Genomic DNA, 13,053 nt, shown 5'->3' with positions numbered 1-13,053 from the left:
TGTGGAAATAAAATTGTGGAAATAAAATTGTGGAAATAAAATTGTGGGAAAAATTGTGGGAAAAAATTGTGGGAAAAAATTGTGGGAAAAAATTGTGGGAAAAAATTGTGGGGAAAAAATTGTGGGGAAAAAATTGGGGAAAAAATTGGGGAAGTAAAATTTTGAAAAAAATTGTGAGAAAAATGTGGAAAAAATTTATGAAAACAAATTGTGAAAAAAATTGTGGAAAGTAAAATTGTGGGAAAAAATTTGGGAAAAGGAAAATTAGAATGGTACTTCTCGTTTTTGCATTAAAAAAAAAATCCTGCCTAGCAGAGGCAATGTTTGAGTGTGTTGATGGCTCAGGACATATGTGCCAGGATGAACAATGAGCTACACGAAGAATATAGGTCTGAACTGCTAACTCTCCACCTCAAAAGCAATTACAGATCCCATAGTCTTAAAAGACTTAGAAACAGCACAGTTTAAATTCAATAGTTAGCTATTGGCCATGCCAGTGATACTAGGTGAGTAACCATCAAAAATCTTGGAATTTCTCTGGAATAAAGTCAATTCAACTATTTAGAAATTGATATTCTGAAAACTACCTGTGATCCTAAGGCTTGTAGCATATCCTGGTGGATTTTTCATGACTTCCTGAGTTTTCCACATTTGTCTGTGACAAAGAAGAACTCAAGCAAATGCTCCTGAGAGTCCACTCATGTCCTGCCAGAGCAGCCACCACCAAGGATTTCGTGTGCTAATCCACATCACAGTTTGTTTGCTTAAGAATCCTCTACCCCTTCAAGGAAGATTGAAGCGAGTAAAAGACTCTTTTTGGACTTGGAAGCAGGTTGGCCAAATTAAAATTGCCTTCTCAAATGATTATTTTAAAATGACAGAAAATTACCCAGTCGGAGGTGAAGCTTTACGAGTATCTCTGGAGGCAGAGAACTGGCTTTGTGCTCTTGATGCAAAGAAATAGTCCAGTTGTTTCAAAATTCTGATTCTAAAGAACACAACTACAACATGCAAGCACAATACTCTAGCAAACTTGCTTTGACTGTGCAAATTACTTTAAAAAAAAAATTGTTTCTGGAAGCCCAGCAAAAGTTGTGCTTGAAATCCCTCAGTGGAATTACATTTTCGCTCAAGCAATACCACATAGTTTGGAAGCCACAGAAAATATCTATTAAGACAGTTGCTAATTTAGAGAAAAAAATGACCCCATCTGGAACAGTGTCTGCAGTGCTGTTCATTGCACCACAAGAAAAATATTATTGTACTGCAGCGTGTGAAGCCTTGTAACAAAGATGACGACAGGTCAAAAGAATCTCACTTAGAAAGAAAAGTTGAGGTTAAGGTCTTGCTTTTACTGTAAAAGATTAAGTCCAAGAGGAAGTTTAACACGAAGGAAGGGGTGGAAAATAGATGAACTGAACTGACAGCTAACAATTTTTTTCCCCTGTGAACAAGAAAGCCTTCCAGCTCCAGGAGGATGTCTTCCAATAATGCAAATTGAGATAAGTAAATTAAGAGACCTTAGGAAGTATTATTTTGAACATTAAGAAATATAAGCATTGCGAGAGCATTATAGAGCAGATTGCTTAAGTAAGGCTAAAGTAAGAGATGCCAAGGAGAAACCAGGGGAATTACATCCCTGAGATGGAAACTTCAGTGCCTTAAACAACAGAGAGGATGAGTCAGGTATTTATTGACAATAGCTCAAGGTCAGGGTAAGGGGGGTACCAAAACTACCTGATGGGAAATGTGTAACAGGAGGGTTGGCATTAGGGGCTGCTTGTGCAGCAGCATCGAGTCTGAGCAAACTCCTCCTCAACTGCAGCATCATTAGCCATAGAAATCTCTCAACAACTCATCCTCTGAAGAAACCACAAACAAACACAGCCCGTGCTCAGGCAATAGCAGCAGGGCAGTGCCATGGTGCAGAGATGTCATGGGTTGCCCAGGGAGGTGCCCCCAGCTTCCCCCACTGCCCTCTGGCCCCTGGCTGACAGTCTCTGATGCCATTTCCTGAATTTCCATTCCAATCTCACATAAAATTAGTCCAGCAGTATTCCTAAGAAAGATGTTATCTGTACTGGGGGAGGTTAGTGGGAAATCAAGATAGTAAGCATTCCAATACCATGCCAGGCCTGTTGTTGAGTAATCCAGATTTCAGGCGAATTAAATAGCACACAGTTATACAGGACTACAAACATCTGTTTTCAAGAGGTGTCCAGATCATTAGCAGCTAATTCTACATCTCTCTTACATTCCCTGCCATATGCTGGGGGATAATCTCAGCAAGCAACAGGGATTTTCATCTCAAATCCTAACAAATCTGCTCTACAAGGCTTCATGGTTTTTCTTATGTCACTTATTAGATTATACCTCAGCTGCTCCTCTCTGCTCTTTCCATTCCTAGTGTCTCTTCTTTCACAGTACCCAGCAGCTCCTGAAACCTGCCTGGTAACAACTGACCATTTCTCCATGCCATCCTAGAAAAATATCCCCTCCCTTGCCAAGGGTAAATTCAGAATTTACCTCTTGGATAAACTCACACTCGGGTTGTCACCTCTCCAGCTATCACTGCCACCTGCAAGAGGTCTAAGGCAGGACACACACACTGGACAAGGCTCTTAAAGCTTTTGTCCATCTTTGGTGGGATCAGCCTTCTGCTCTCATCCACCCTCCTGGCTAGAGAGACGTGTCTGTGCATGCAGCAAACAGCATATAAAGGACAAAGGAGAAGAGTTGGCTTTATGAGGAACTTCATTAACTGAACATCAGAGATATTTTGGGCACTTTGCTTGGCAAACTCAAAGTGCCTACACCGAAAGCTGGGATGGCACTTTTGTGGCCATAACAAACATACATATATATATATATATAAAAACAGAATTCGATCTTTGACATCGACCAACAACAACAGCAGAATTGGAGGTGACTGCAGTACTGACAAAGATAAGAGATGGGCTGCTCAGGAGCCTGAGCTGCCTCCCTTCTCCAGGACATCAGCAGAGATATCATGAATCTCTCCCATTTCCCAACCTGGTGGCATCCCTTCTCTGCAAAGGGGGATACAAAATCTCACTCTAGCTTTATTCTCTAGTGAGGTGTTAGCTGTGCTGGGCTTCCTGACAGACCTAGCAGCTGCTTCATTCCCAAGGGCATCTCCTGAATGCCAGCTGGGAAGAAAAGCAGCTGTCAGCAAGAGTTTCCACCCTACACATCCCATCCCATCCTCCAGATGAATGATGGCAGTGGATTTGAAACAATCTTGAATGAACTGTAGCAGACCAGCCTCAGGGTGATGAGGATTTGGTGGTCCTGCCTCCTGCCAGCCCTCAAAGCAGCGATGAGAAGTTCCTGCAATCCCATAGTTTCCCCCAAAGCCGTGAGCGCTGCTGCCGCTGGCGAGGAGGGACGTGCGGACGGGATATTTTTATCTCCTCTTCATTCCCATCCCTGCCAATCCAAAACAAACTTGAACTAGTTAGAAGTGGGAAAGATGGTTCACGATGAGAAAAGGATTCCCTGGCTCCATTTGTGTGTCACCACTGGATACATGGATACGTGCCACTGCGGTGGCACAGCTGCATCGGTCCTGGCTTCCCAGCTTTCAGTAACCTTCCCAGACTAAAATAGCAAACCTTCTGCTTGATTTTTAGCAGCTGAAGAGCAGAAGTAAACCACATAAGTATTATGTAAAATGATCTTTTTCTAAGTATATGTTTATTGTGCACAGAAGAAGTGGATGTAATTACAAACAACTGGAAGTTTTTAACAGGCTGGATTGCCCCCTACTCCCTTTCTAAAAACTAAGGTTTGGCAGCAGCTTTTGGGTTTCATTGCAAGTCTTCTAAGTATTTCCTTGGAAAGACTTTACACTTGGTCCCAGGCAAGAAGTCAAAATCAACATTTAAAAAGCATGCCCTGCATAATTTCCAGGATTCAGCAGCATTAAGGTATACTTATGGAGGCCAGGAGGAGAACTGCTTTTTGTGCTTTTTGACTTGGTGCATAAAGCTGGTCTTGAGACAAGGAAGTTTATATTCCAAATAGTATTTTTAACTACATGCGGTCAAGTACATAACTTATCAGGCCTTTCCTCATCCCCCTCCCAAAATAAGCCTGAATGGTAAATATCTTTGCAGTATTTAGACTCTTGCTTAGACCTCGACTAGAACCACTAGATTCTCAAACCTAATTGGGAATAATTCAATGGCAAAGTTTCAAATAACATTTTCTTAAACTCCTTTGTACTGTAAAACTCCAATTTGGGCCTGACAGGGGTACTCAGGCTGCACTGGCTGGTTCTACACTGAAGTGGGTTACACACAACTTCACGGCGTGTCCTTGTGCCTTGCCCAAGGGGTGGAGTGCTGTCCCCTTGCTGGTGGGATGGCAGCACACAGGGGACTCAGTGGCTCTGAGGGGACAGTGGACACTGCCCTTGCTGCCATGAATAATCCCCATTGGAACTGCCAGGACTGCAGGGGAGGCAGCGAGACCAAAACTGGTTTAATCCAAAGGCCAAGAATGAAATTTCGCCCATTTCATCTACTTGTGAATTCCTTCTGACCATCCAATAGCAGCGCATGTGACACTTTTGGATACAAGGATATGTATATGTTTAAGGACTATCCACTCAAATTTTATGCTAATTTTTGCTTTGGCAAAAAACAGACAAAACCAGACTGTTTTCCTTGTGAATATTTGAGGTGCTGTTAAAAACAAATACACGTTCTTCTGAAATACGTGCAAGTGAAGCCCTGCATCACTCGCCACCTGAAACCACAAAATGCTACAGACAAGACTGAACTTCACAGAAGCTGAGAGAAATGAGAGCACAGGTAGTGATAAGGAATCAGGCTTAGAGGAGAAAATACCTTTTATCTTTCACAGTCTAAAAGGAATTTGTTCCATGTTTTTCAGCAGCAGAGAAAAATCGGCTCTATCAACTTGTGAATTGTCTGTGTGGAGGTAAGGCAGGGAAATCATCAAGAAACTGTTTCATGCGGTATTTTTCTTCCAAGCAGACAGTTTTAACTGGTATTTACAAAAAACAAAATCTGAGTGCAGATTTTCAGCTCACAATACCATGCCCTTCTCCTCAGTATCACCATTCCCTCCCCTTGTGAAGTCCCAGTGCCAGAAATCCCTCCATGCTCCTCCTGGCTAACAAGTGATCCTGAGATTTCAGCATGAGAAACAACCAGGAAAAATGCAAACCCAAACAAATACAGCCCACAAAGTAAAAACTGTGTTGGGGAGGGGGTGGGGTAGGGAAGAGGAAGAGGTTGTGGTGTAGTGCCATGATGAGGGTGTTACAGAGAAAGAGAAGTGCCTTTTTTTCTCATTTCCGCAGCATCTCCCCGTCAGAGCTGCTGACCAAGCACAGCCCCACACCCTGAGCACCCCGGGGAGCAGAGCTGCTCTCCAGGCACCCTCAGCCTGTGCCAGCTTGGGGACTGATGAGCTGCTGATTTCCACCAGGGGCTCTCTGTGCTGTGGCCACGTGGACTCAGATGTGTTTGTCACCTCCACAGCTCATGAACCCTGATAAAGTAAGCAATGGTTTTGCACAGTTGTTCATGTCCCACTCAAACTGCCATAAGCAAAATTAAGGAGTCAGAAAGGACTAAAGCAGTGCTTTGATGCCTGAAACCTCTCTCCTACAGCACAAGGCAAGATGAGAAGCTCAGAGTAACACTAAGAACGTCTTCCTTGGACATGTGGATTTGGATTCAGAAAATTGTGCTGAATACACTGACAGCCCAGTACCAAGCTCAGCCTCCTGGGATGGACACATGCCTGCCAAACACATTGGAGGCACCAGGTTTGGTTGTTTGGTGTGTTGTCTATAATTTCCATATGTAAATCTCCCCTTGCAAGAACATTTATTTGTGCTTAGGATGAGGAAAAGGAGGAGGAATAGTCCTTCAGTGGAAGTACACTCCCCACAGCTCTTCCTCCAACTTGTAATCAGAATTTAACTGGGTTTCCCAGGAATTTCAGCATTTCCTCCCTCTTCCAACAAACTACAGCAGAGACAGGAGAAGAAGTGGCTAAACAGAGCAAGACTGTAGATTGTAAAACTACATCTCATTCCTTGTTGGGAACTGACCCACCCTCCTCAGCATCCCCTGACTTCACCTGGCAAAATAAATGGCAACTTTCTGACATCTGTCTAAAACATACTGGCTCCCCTCATTCCTCAATGCAGAAAATATTCATCAACTTTTTTGTCCTTGCAGTGACATTCAGACCTTACAAAATGCTGCCCAGACACAGATACTGTGGGTTTTCTTTGAAGAGGGAACATATCAGAGGAAGTAAAGAAAACTCTGGCTGAGCTATTTATAAAGCTTACATGGCTTGGTTCTCAAATGCTTCACTGACCAGGGGAACAATAAGAACAAGTCATGGAGTTCCACTTCTCAAGACACACTTTCAGGTCTTAATATCTAAACCATCATGGATTTACATGCCTGGTAACTGGGCTTTTTCATGAGAAGTATCTGAGTTGTGCTCACATCAGGGAATTTCCAAGCTTTTTTCTTGACATTTTAAAATAAGAGCAATTAGAAGGAAATTCAATGAAATCATGCCTATTTGTGAATAAGGTCACTCCCAAATTTAAGGGAGCCAGGGAAGAACTGCATGTAATTAACTGTGCTCTTCAAGGCTTTTCCTCTAGGGAAGCCCTTGCCCGGGAGACAGTTCAATTTAAGATGCCCCGGGGGAGAATGGAGCCAACAGTTGCACAGAAGCAATCAAGGCATTTTGCCTGCTCTGGAAGCAGATGGTGCTGACCAAGCAACAGGATGACAAAGCTCCTGCCAGCCCTGCTGCACCTAAACCAGCAGGAGCTTGAGACCGCCATGCCATCCACCAGTTAAATATGTAACAGCACAGGTGAGACCTAAGCACCACCATTTATTTGATATTATGATCAGAAGGTAACATTTTGTCACTATAAATTAAGGCTATAAATAGAGATTTTCACAAGTTTCCATCTCCCTCTAAAGTCAGGCCAGCCATTGACACCTGAAAACCCTCTTCCCATTCCCAAAGAAAAACTGCATAGGACTCAGCTGCTCTGATAACAAACTTCTGACTCCAGTCCCCTTGTGTACCAGGTAAGCCTTAGCTTCTTTCAGGGAAGAAACACAGTGGTTCCACTCACTGCCTGAGATGCCAGTAGGTGCCACAGCCATCTGTTCTACAGGTGGAAAAGTCAAGCTGACACCTTCCTCCAGAATAACAGAGCTGGAACAAACAGCTAAAAAGCAGTAAGTCAAAAAGAAAAAGCTTTTGGGGTGGAGTTTTAGTTTTAGAAATAAAAATTCTCTGATAACTCTGAAATTAGATCCATGGCTACACATGAATGCACCATCTCTAGAGTGAGTAATGATAATCTTTATCCCACCAGGCATTTAATCAGTGGAAATACAGATTACCACTAACACAGAGATTGCATCTGTGCTGGGGAGGGGGAGAGATTATGTATGTTTATGCTGCTGTGTGACTGCACAGGTGTGGTTGACCCTGGGGATCAGGAGATCCCCCAGACTCCTCACCCCCTTCCCACAAAAATCCATGCACAGAGCATCCCTCCAGCATTAGCTGTAACTGCAAAAGCAATTATTTTGCACTTCAGATCTCTGTACAGAGAACATCCAGCTCACATCACACAGCATTGCCAACATTTAGCAGCCCTCCATCACCACACACTTTCAGCAGTGCCACTGTAGGTTTTCTGACACCTTCCACTGCCAGACCCTCTTTGAAGCAGCTCAAACTTTGCCAAACTTCAGATATGCCAGCTGAAGCTCTCCACACCATGCCTGGGGCTAATGATCTTTTGCTTTATGTGGAAGTGGTACAAGGAAAAAGTCACTTTCAGGAGCTCTCAAGGAAAAAAACAATCAAACAAAACTGACCAAACAAACAAACAAACAAAACAGAAAAAGGGGAGGGGAGCAGGAAATTACAAGTATCTTGCCTGTCTCCTTTCTATGAAATTTTAAAACAGGAGCAGGAGAGAAACTACTTCACCAAGTAATCTAAAGCATAGAGGTGCCACTGCTGCAGACACTTGGTGGTTCTGAGATTTCCAGGTACTTTTGTTTGGGGTGAACATGTTGCAGACCCAGAAGATCTCTGTTTACCAACTGAAAGGCAGAACCTTTTGGATGCAGCAGTGGGAACCAAGTAGGACTCCTCTTGCAGAGGCTCTTCATTGCAAAGGAAGACCCATAATTAGCATTCCACCTCCCTGGTGTCCACAGCAGGGTTGTCATGTCTGCACTGGAAAGTACTGGGCAGATGGAAACCACGGAGATTCCCATGTCCAAGTGTTCATGTAGTATCTGGTAATTACTGGGAACCCTATTGGAAAATATTGCAATTCCTTCACCACTAATGACAGTCCATTTGGAGAACTGCACACTGTGCCCCACAAGCTGCTATCACAGTGTGCAGGTTGCTCAGCAGAGCAGCCCTGTTACAAGATACACACACCACAAGCATCCCCTAGGATTGAAACCAGGACTTTTTTGTCTTATTCCTGCTTTTCTTAAAGAGGAGATTAAATATAGCTTGGTATAAGACGTTCAGTGTCAAAAATCGTGTTTTCAAGAATCAGGAAGCACCAGGATAAAGGTTCCCTCTACGTTTTTAGCCCATTCTGTCCTGTACATCTTTTACATGATCTTCTGATAAGGACCACATGCTTTTTTGCAGGGTGTATGCCCTCTCTTCCTGCTCACAATACATGGGGCACAAGAAACAAATTGACTGTAAGTGAATGAAACTATTGTCAACAAGATGGAACTTTGTCAAGTGCTTCAACACACGTCTGTCCTTATAACTGGGTGTCTCCCCCTCCTCACCCATCCAATCCCCGAGAGAAGCAGAGCCAGCAAAACAGGGAATCACAACAAGAGAAAGAATATTTTGTGGGATTTGCCACTAAATGCTGCCCCGGAGAACCAGACCAGCTTCAGTTTGCCACAGAGGTGCCATAGCCAGAGGAGCAGCACACAGCTTCCATCACAGACGCCCAGCTGTGCTTCGCACTCCTGGGTTGCTCTTCAGAGCATCTAAAGCTCAGATTGCAAAAATGCTGAGTGTTCACAACAAGGTACATGCTCTAAACACATGAAGTGTTACAAAAAAAAAAAAAAGTTGAGTACAATGGATTAAAATTAGCCTTTGGCAAAGATCGGGCATTTAAAATCAGTGGCGGCTTCAGACAATTTCAGCTTTAGTCTTTGGTGGCATTTCCCAGGCTGGTATCCACAAAAGAAGGATCCTACCTCATTTCACAGCAGTGCCATGCACTGACATTTATGAAGCATTCAGTCCCTGCAGTGATCAGCACTAGAGCAAAGCCCATGAGGAGTTCAACAGTTCTTTATTCAGCACAGGGTACGGATGGTGTGTCGTAAATAGGGCACAGGGTGACACATTGTATGAGGAGGATAAGAATATTGAATAGCTGCTCATTCACTGCACAACATCCATCTTGTGCCTTGAATGAAGTACCAGTACCAGTGGAAAAAAATACAATGTAAACCATACAAGACAGTCTTTAATTATATGGTCTGGAGGGGCTTACCATGCAGCACACACAGAGAGGGTGACTGTGTCTTCACACTGATATTTCCCAGCTTTCTAAAGTATGTTTTTCTTCTATATAACATATTCTACCATAAAAACTTCACATTTGCATGCCCTATATTCATATTTGTACCAGTGTAAATATTTCTGTTAAAAACATTTTTACTTAAGCACTGATATAGGTAAGATTCAAAATGGCCATTATTTAATATACTGTAGTTTAAGACATATGCCTAAGATGACAAGTGCATATATCTATATTGGTAAATTGATATCAGCATTTCCTTTTCAATATGGGGATAAACTACAAGAACTTTTTACAGGGGCAAGAGTTCAGCCTGAGAGAATGAAAAAGAAATAAGCACACAAAGATTGGCAAAGCACTGAGAAGGGGTCAGCCCAAGTATACTCTCTTACAGAAAACCAGATTTATACTTTAAAGTCTTAAAAAAAAAAAAAAAAAAGAGGAAGACCCACATTACTGTCACCAGTGAGAAAGCACACAAAGAATGGAATTGTTTTATGACAAAGCTTAGAATCCTTTCCCCTGTAAGCACATACTTTCACTTTTAGAGCCAGGATTGTTCTCAAAAAAAAAAAAACAACAACCCCCATGCACTGAAAAACCACTCTCCAATTCCCAGCAGTAACCCTGAACTCACTATGCTGCCAACGTAACAATGATTGCAATCTTGAAGTTGTGACTTGCACAGTTCACTAAACAAAATCCATTGAGATTACACCTGGTTGAGCATTTCACAGAAACTATAAAAGTAAAAGGTACTATGCTGCAAGTACAAAGTCAGATTATTGCTTCCAAAATAGAGCAGATGTAAAATCTTTGCTTTACTGAAATTAAAACAAGTTCCAAGACTTGGGAATTTACCTTATACAACTGTAGTGATGAAAAAAAGACTGAAAATTAAAGAGACCTAAAGATCATTTAACAGGGCATAAAATTATTCACTGAGTAACTACACTGCACAACACTGGGCCCTCTGATAAAATGATGAACTTCTCCTTCCAAAAAAAGGAACTACAAAGTGGGAACATAAGTATCAGTTGTGCTGAAGAGCACTAACCCCAGTAATACTCTTGAGTAACTTGAGACTAGGATGTTACGCACACACTACGACACGAAACCACACACAAGCACAAGGACTTTGTGCCGAGCACACGATAGGAAGAAACACTTCACACTTCCAGCACAGCCCTTGGAAAAACATGAGCTACTGCAGCCATATGTTACAAATAATTTAGCCTTGGGGACAGACCAGACCTGAATCATCAGTGCAGTTTGCATTTAAATTCTGTTACTCTCAAAGAGCAGGTACCCCCGGTGTCCTCCTCTGTCCACATCAGTGATGCTCCTGCAGGAGCTCATCAGCCTAAAAAGCTGGGAGCACAAGTAAGAAACCATGAGTACCTGCTGCAGCTTTTGTCATTGAGCCTTCGCCCCAAGCAAGGAGACATCCCTGGCTCTGCACTTCTTCACTCTTTTTTCCCCCATCCCAAGTCCATTCCTTAAAAGACTTAGTTGTAGCTTTAAATCCCAACTGGATGCCCCTGCCCCCCTCACTCAACATTACCGTTCTACTCTATTTGTGTGTGCAATCTCTAAGCATCTAGGCAAAGTCACACTCAGCTGTGGCAGCAATACCTGCTGATGTACATGAAGTATAACCAAATATGCCCCAAACTTCATATTCCAGCTTAGAAACCGAAAATTCACAAAGCAGCAGTGAGAGTGGGATGCAGAAGAGAAGCAGCAGGGGAAGGAAGCTAAACTGACAGTCCCTGTGCAAGGAGCAGGGAAATGGGTCTCTGAGGCATCCCAAGATTTACAAGAGGGCCAAAAAGTGACTTCCTGCTATTCAAGTCCAGGCTGAAATATAATAAACGACTGCCAGCATAACACTGACTCATATCCATCAGATTTATAAATCAGTACTTTGACAAAGAATGCTCTCTCTGTTGGCTTCACCATAGACAACTCTAAACCACTAAGATATGTTGTTTAACCCACTCAGTGTTCAATGTCATTGCTGCAAAAACCAGTTCTGTGGCACAGCATGTTAGAAGCAATATGAAAAACCAGACAAGTGAAATACTGCCTGCTGAGAATACAGAAGCCTATCAGATAGCCTTTATGACTTAAAGGCTTGCAGATTAACATCAAAATTAGCCCTACTGTTGGGAGTTTTTCCTTAGTTATTTAATCTACAAAGAAAAAACAGTTCTCACGGGTCCTTCTTCACACACTTGTTCCCTACAGAACAAACTTGAAATATGTTAAAACAAAACACCAAACCATAGCATACCTACAAGTAGCCTGTGCATGGGAATGCCAGGTTGGTTAGAGGAGTGATTCCTCACCAACACAGCCACAGAACACAAGCTTTACTCTTTCCACGGGTGTTGCTCAACCCCTTTCTCATGAGAAGGAGGTACAACTTCATGAACAGACTCACATCAGCAGAGCTGCAACCACACAAAAAGATGCTGTACTTCTGGAATAAAAGCTTTTACCACTAAGACACAGAAAACGAGGTCAAATATTGTTTTCTAAAGCTCCCTAAAGGTCAGCTCTTCTATTACAGGCTACAAACACACACCAAAAAGATGGGGGCCAAATCTTGCTGTTTATCACCCACGGAACCACACACACTTTGGGAGCAAGAGGTGCTTAAGTTATTTGTGGACATTTGAAAATAGTCTCTATTATTCCAAGATGTTCAGGATAATCTATATTCCACCTGTACTGTGCTGGGGGAAGAGAGATTAGAAAAATCTCCAACCCTCACTGACTTACCTGAAGGCCAACGCATGACTTTCTATGACCGTTTTGGTTGGGGTCACGTATCATACAAGCTCAGACATCACACAAGTGGATAAAAAGGACGCCTTTCCACAGGGCATCCCTCGGGAAGGCAGTCCCGGTGCTGCCACCGTGCAGGAGCATCCCCCGCCCGGGAGCCCTGCCCAGACCAGAGGCAGAGGCGAGGGGCCATGCAGGGACTGGTGCATCGGACAGAGATGGACGGCACCGGCACCGCCTGGGAGGCTGCATCTCCGAGAGGCGAAGTGGGCAAAGGCAGAACACTAAGGCACATAGGAAAAGTCAGGCTTTCTCCTTACAGAGGAGCTCAATAACCGCTTCTGCAGTCCCGGTGCGTGGCTCTGTGTCAACAGCCAGCGCGGGGACAGCGTGAGGACAGGCGGACACGGTACTGAGCATCACCTTCACAGGGGTGCGCAAGGCTGCCCCTTTCCTCGGTCCAACCACCGGCTCCTACCACAGCGGCACCCGCGGACACGGCGATCCCCTGGCCGAGCACGGCACCCCCAGGCACGGCAACCCCCGCGCGGGCACGGCGACCCCCGGACACAGCATCCCCCGGACCCCCGGGCACAGCATCCCCCGGGCACAGCATCCCCCGG

The 13,053-nt window shown here is 43.8% G+C and overlaps 1 protein-coding gene across 1 annotated transcript in view; it reads right to left on the bottom strand.

Annotated features, from left to right (window-relative positions):
- Positions 1-13,053, bottom strand: part of GNAS (GNAS complex locus) — a 140,545-nt gene that overhangs the window by 127,053 nt on the left and 439 nt on the right. The window lies entirely within an intron of this gene.

The sequence above is a fragment of the Corapipo altera genome, unplaced genomic scaffold, assembly GCF_003945725.1.
Source record: "Corapipo altera isolate COAL_440 unplaced genomic scaffold, ASM394572v1 64, whole genome shotgun sequence".
NCBI lineage: Eukaryota > Metazoa > Chordata > Aves > Passeriformes > Pipridae > Corapipo > Corapipo altera.
This window is presented reverse-complemented; position numbering and strand designations above follow the sequence as displayed.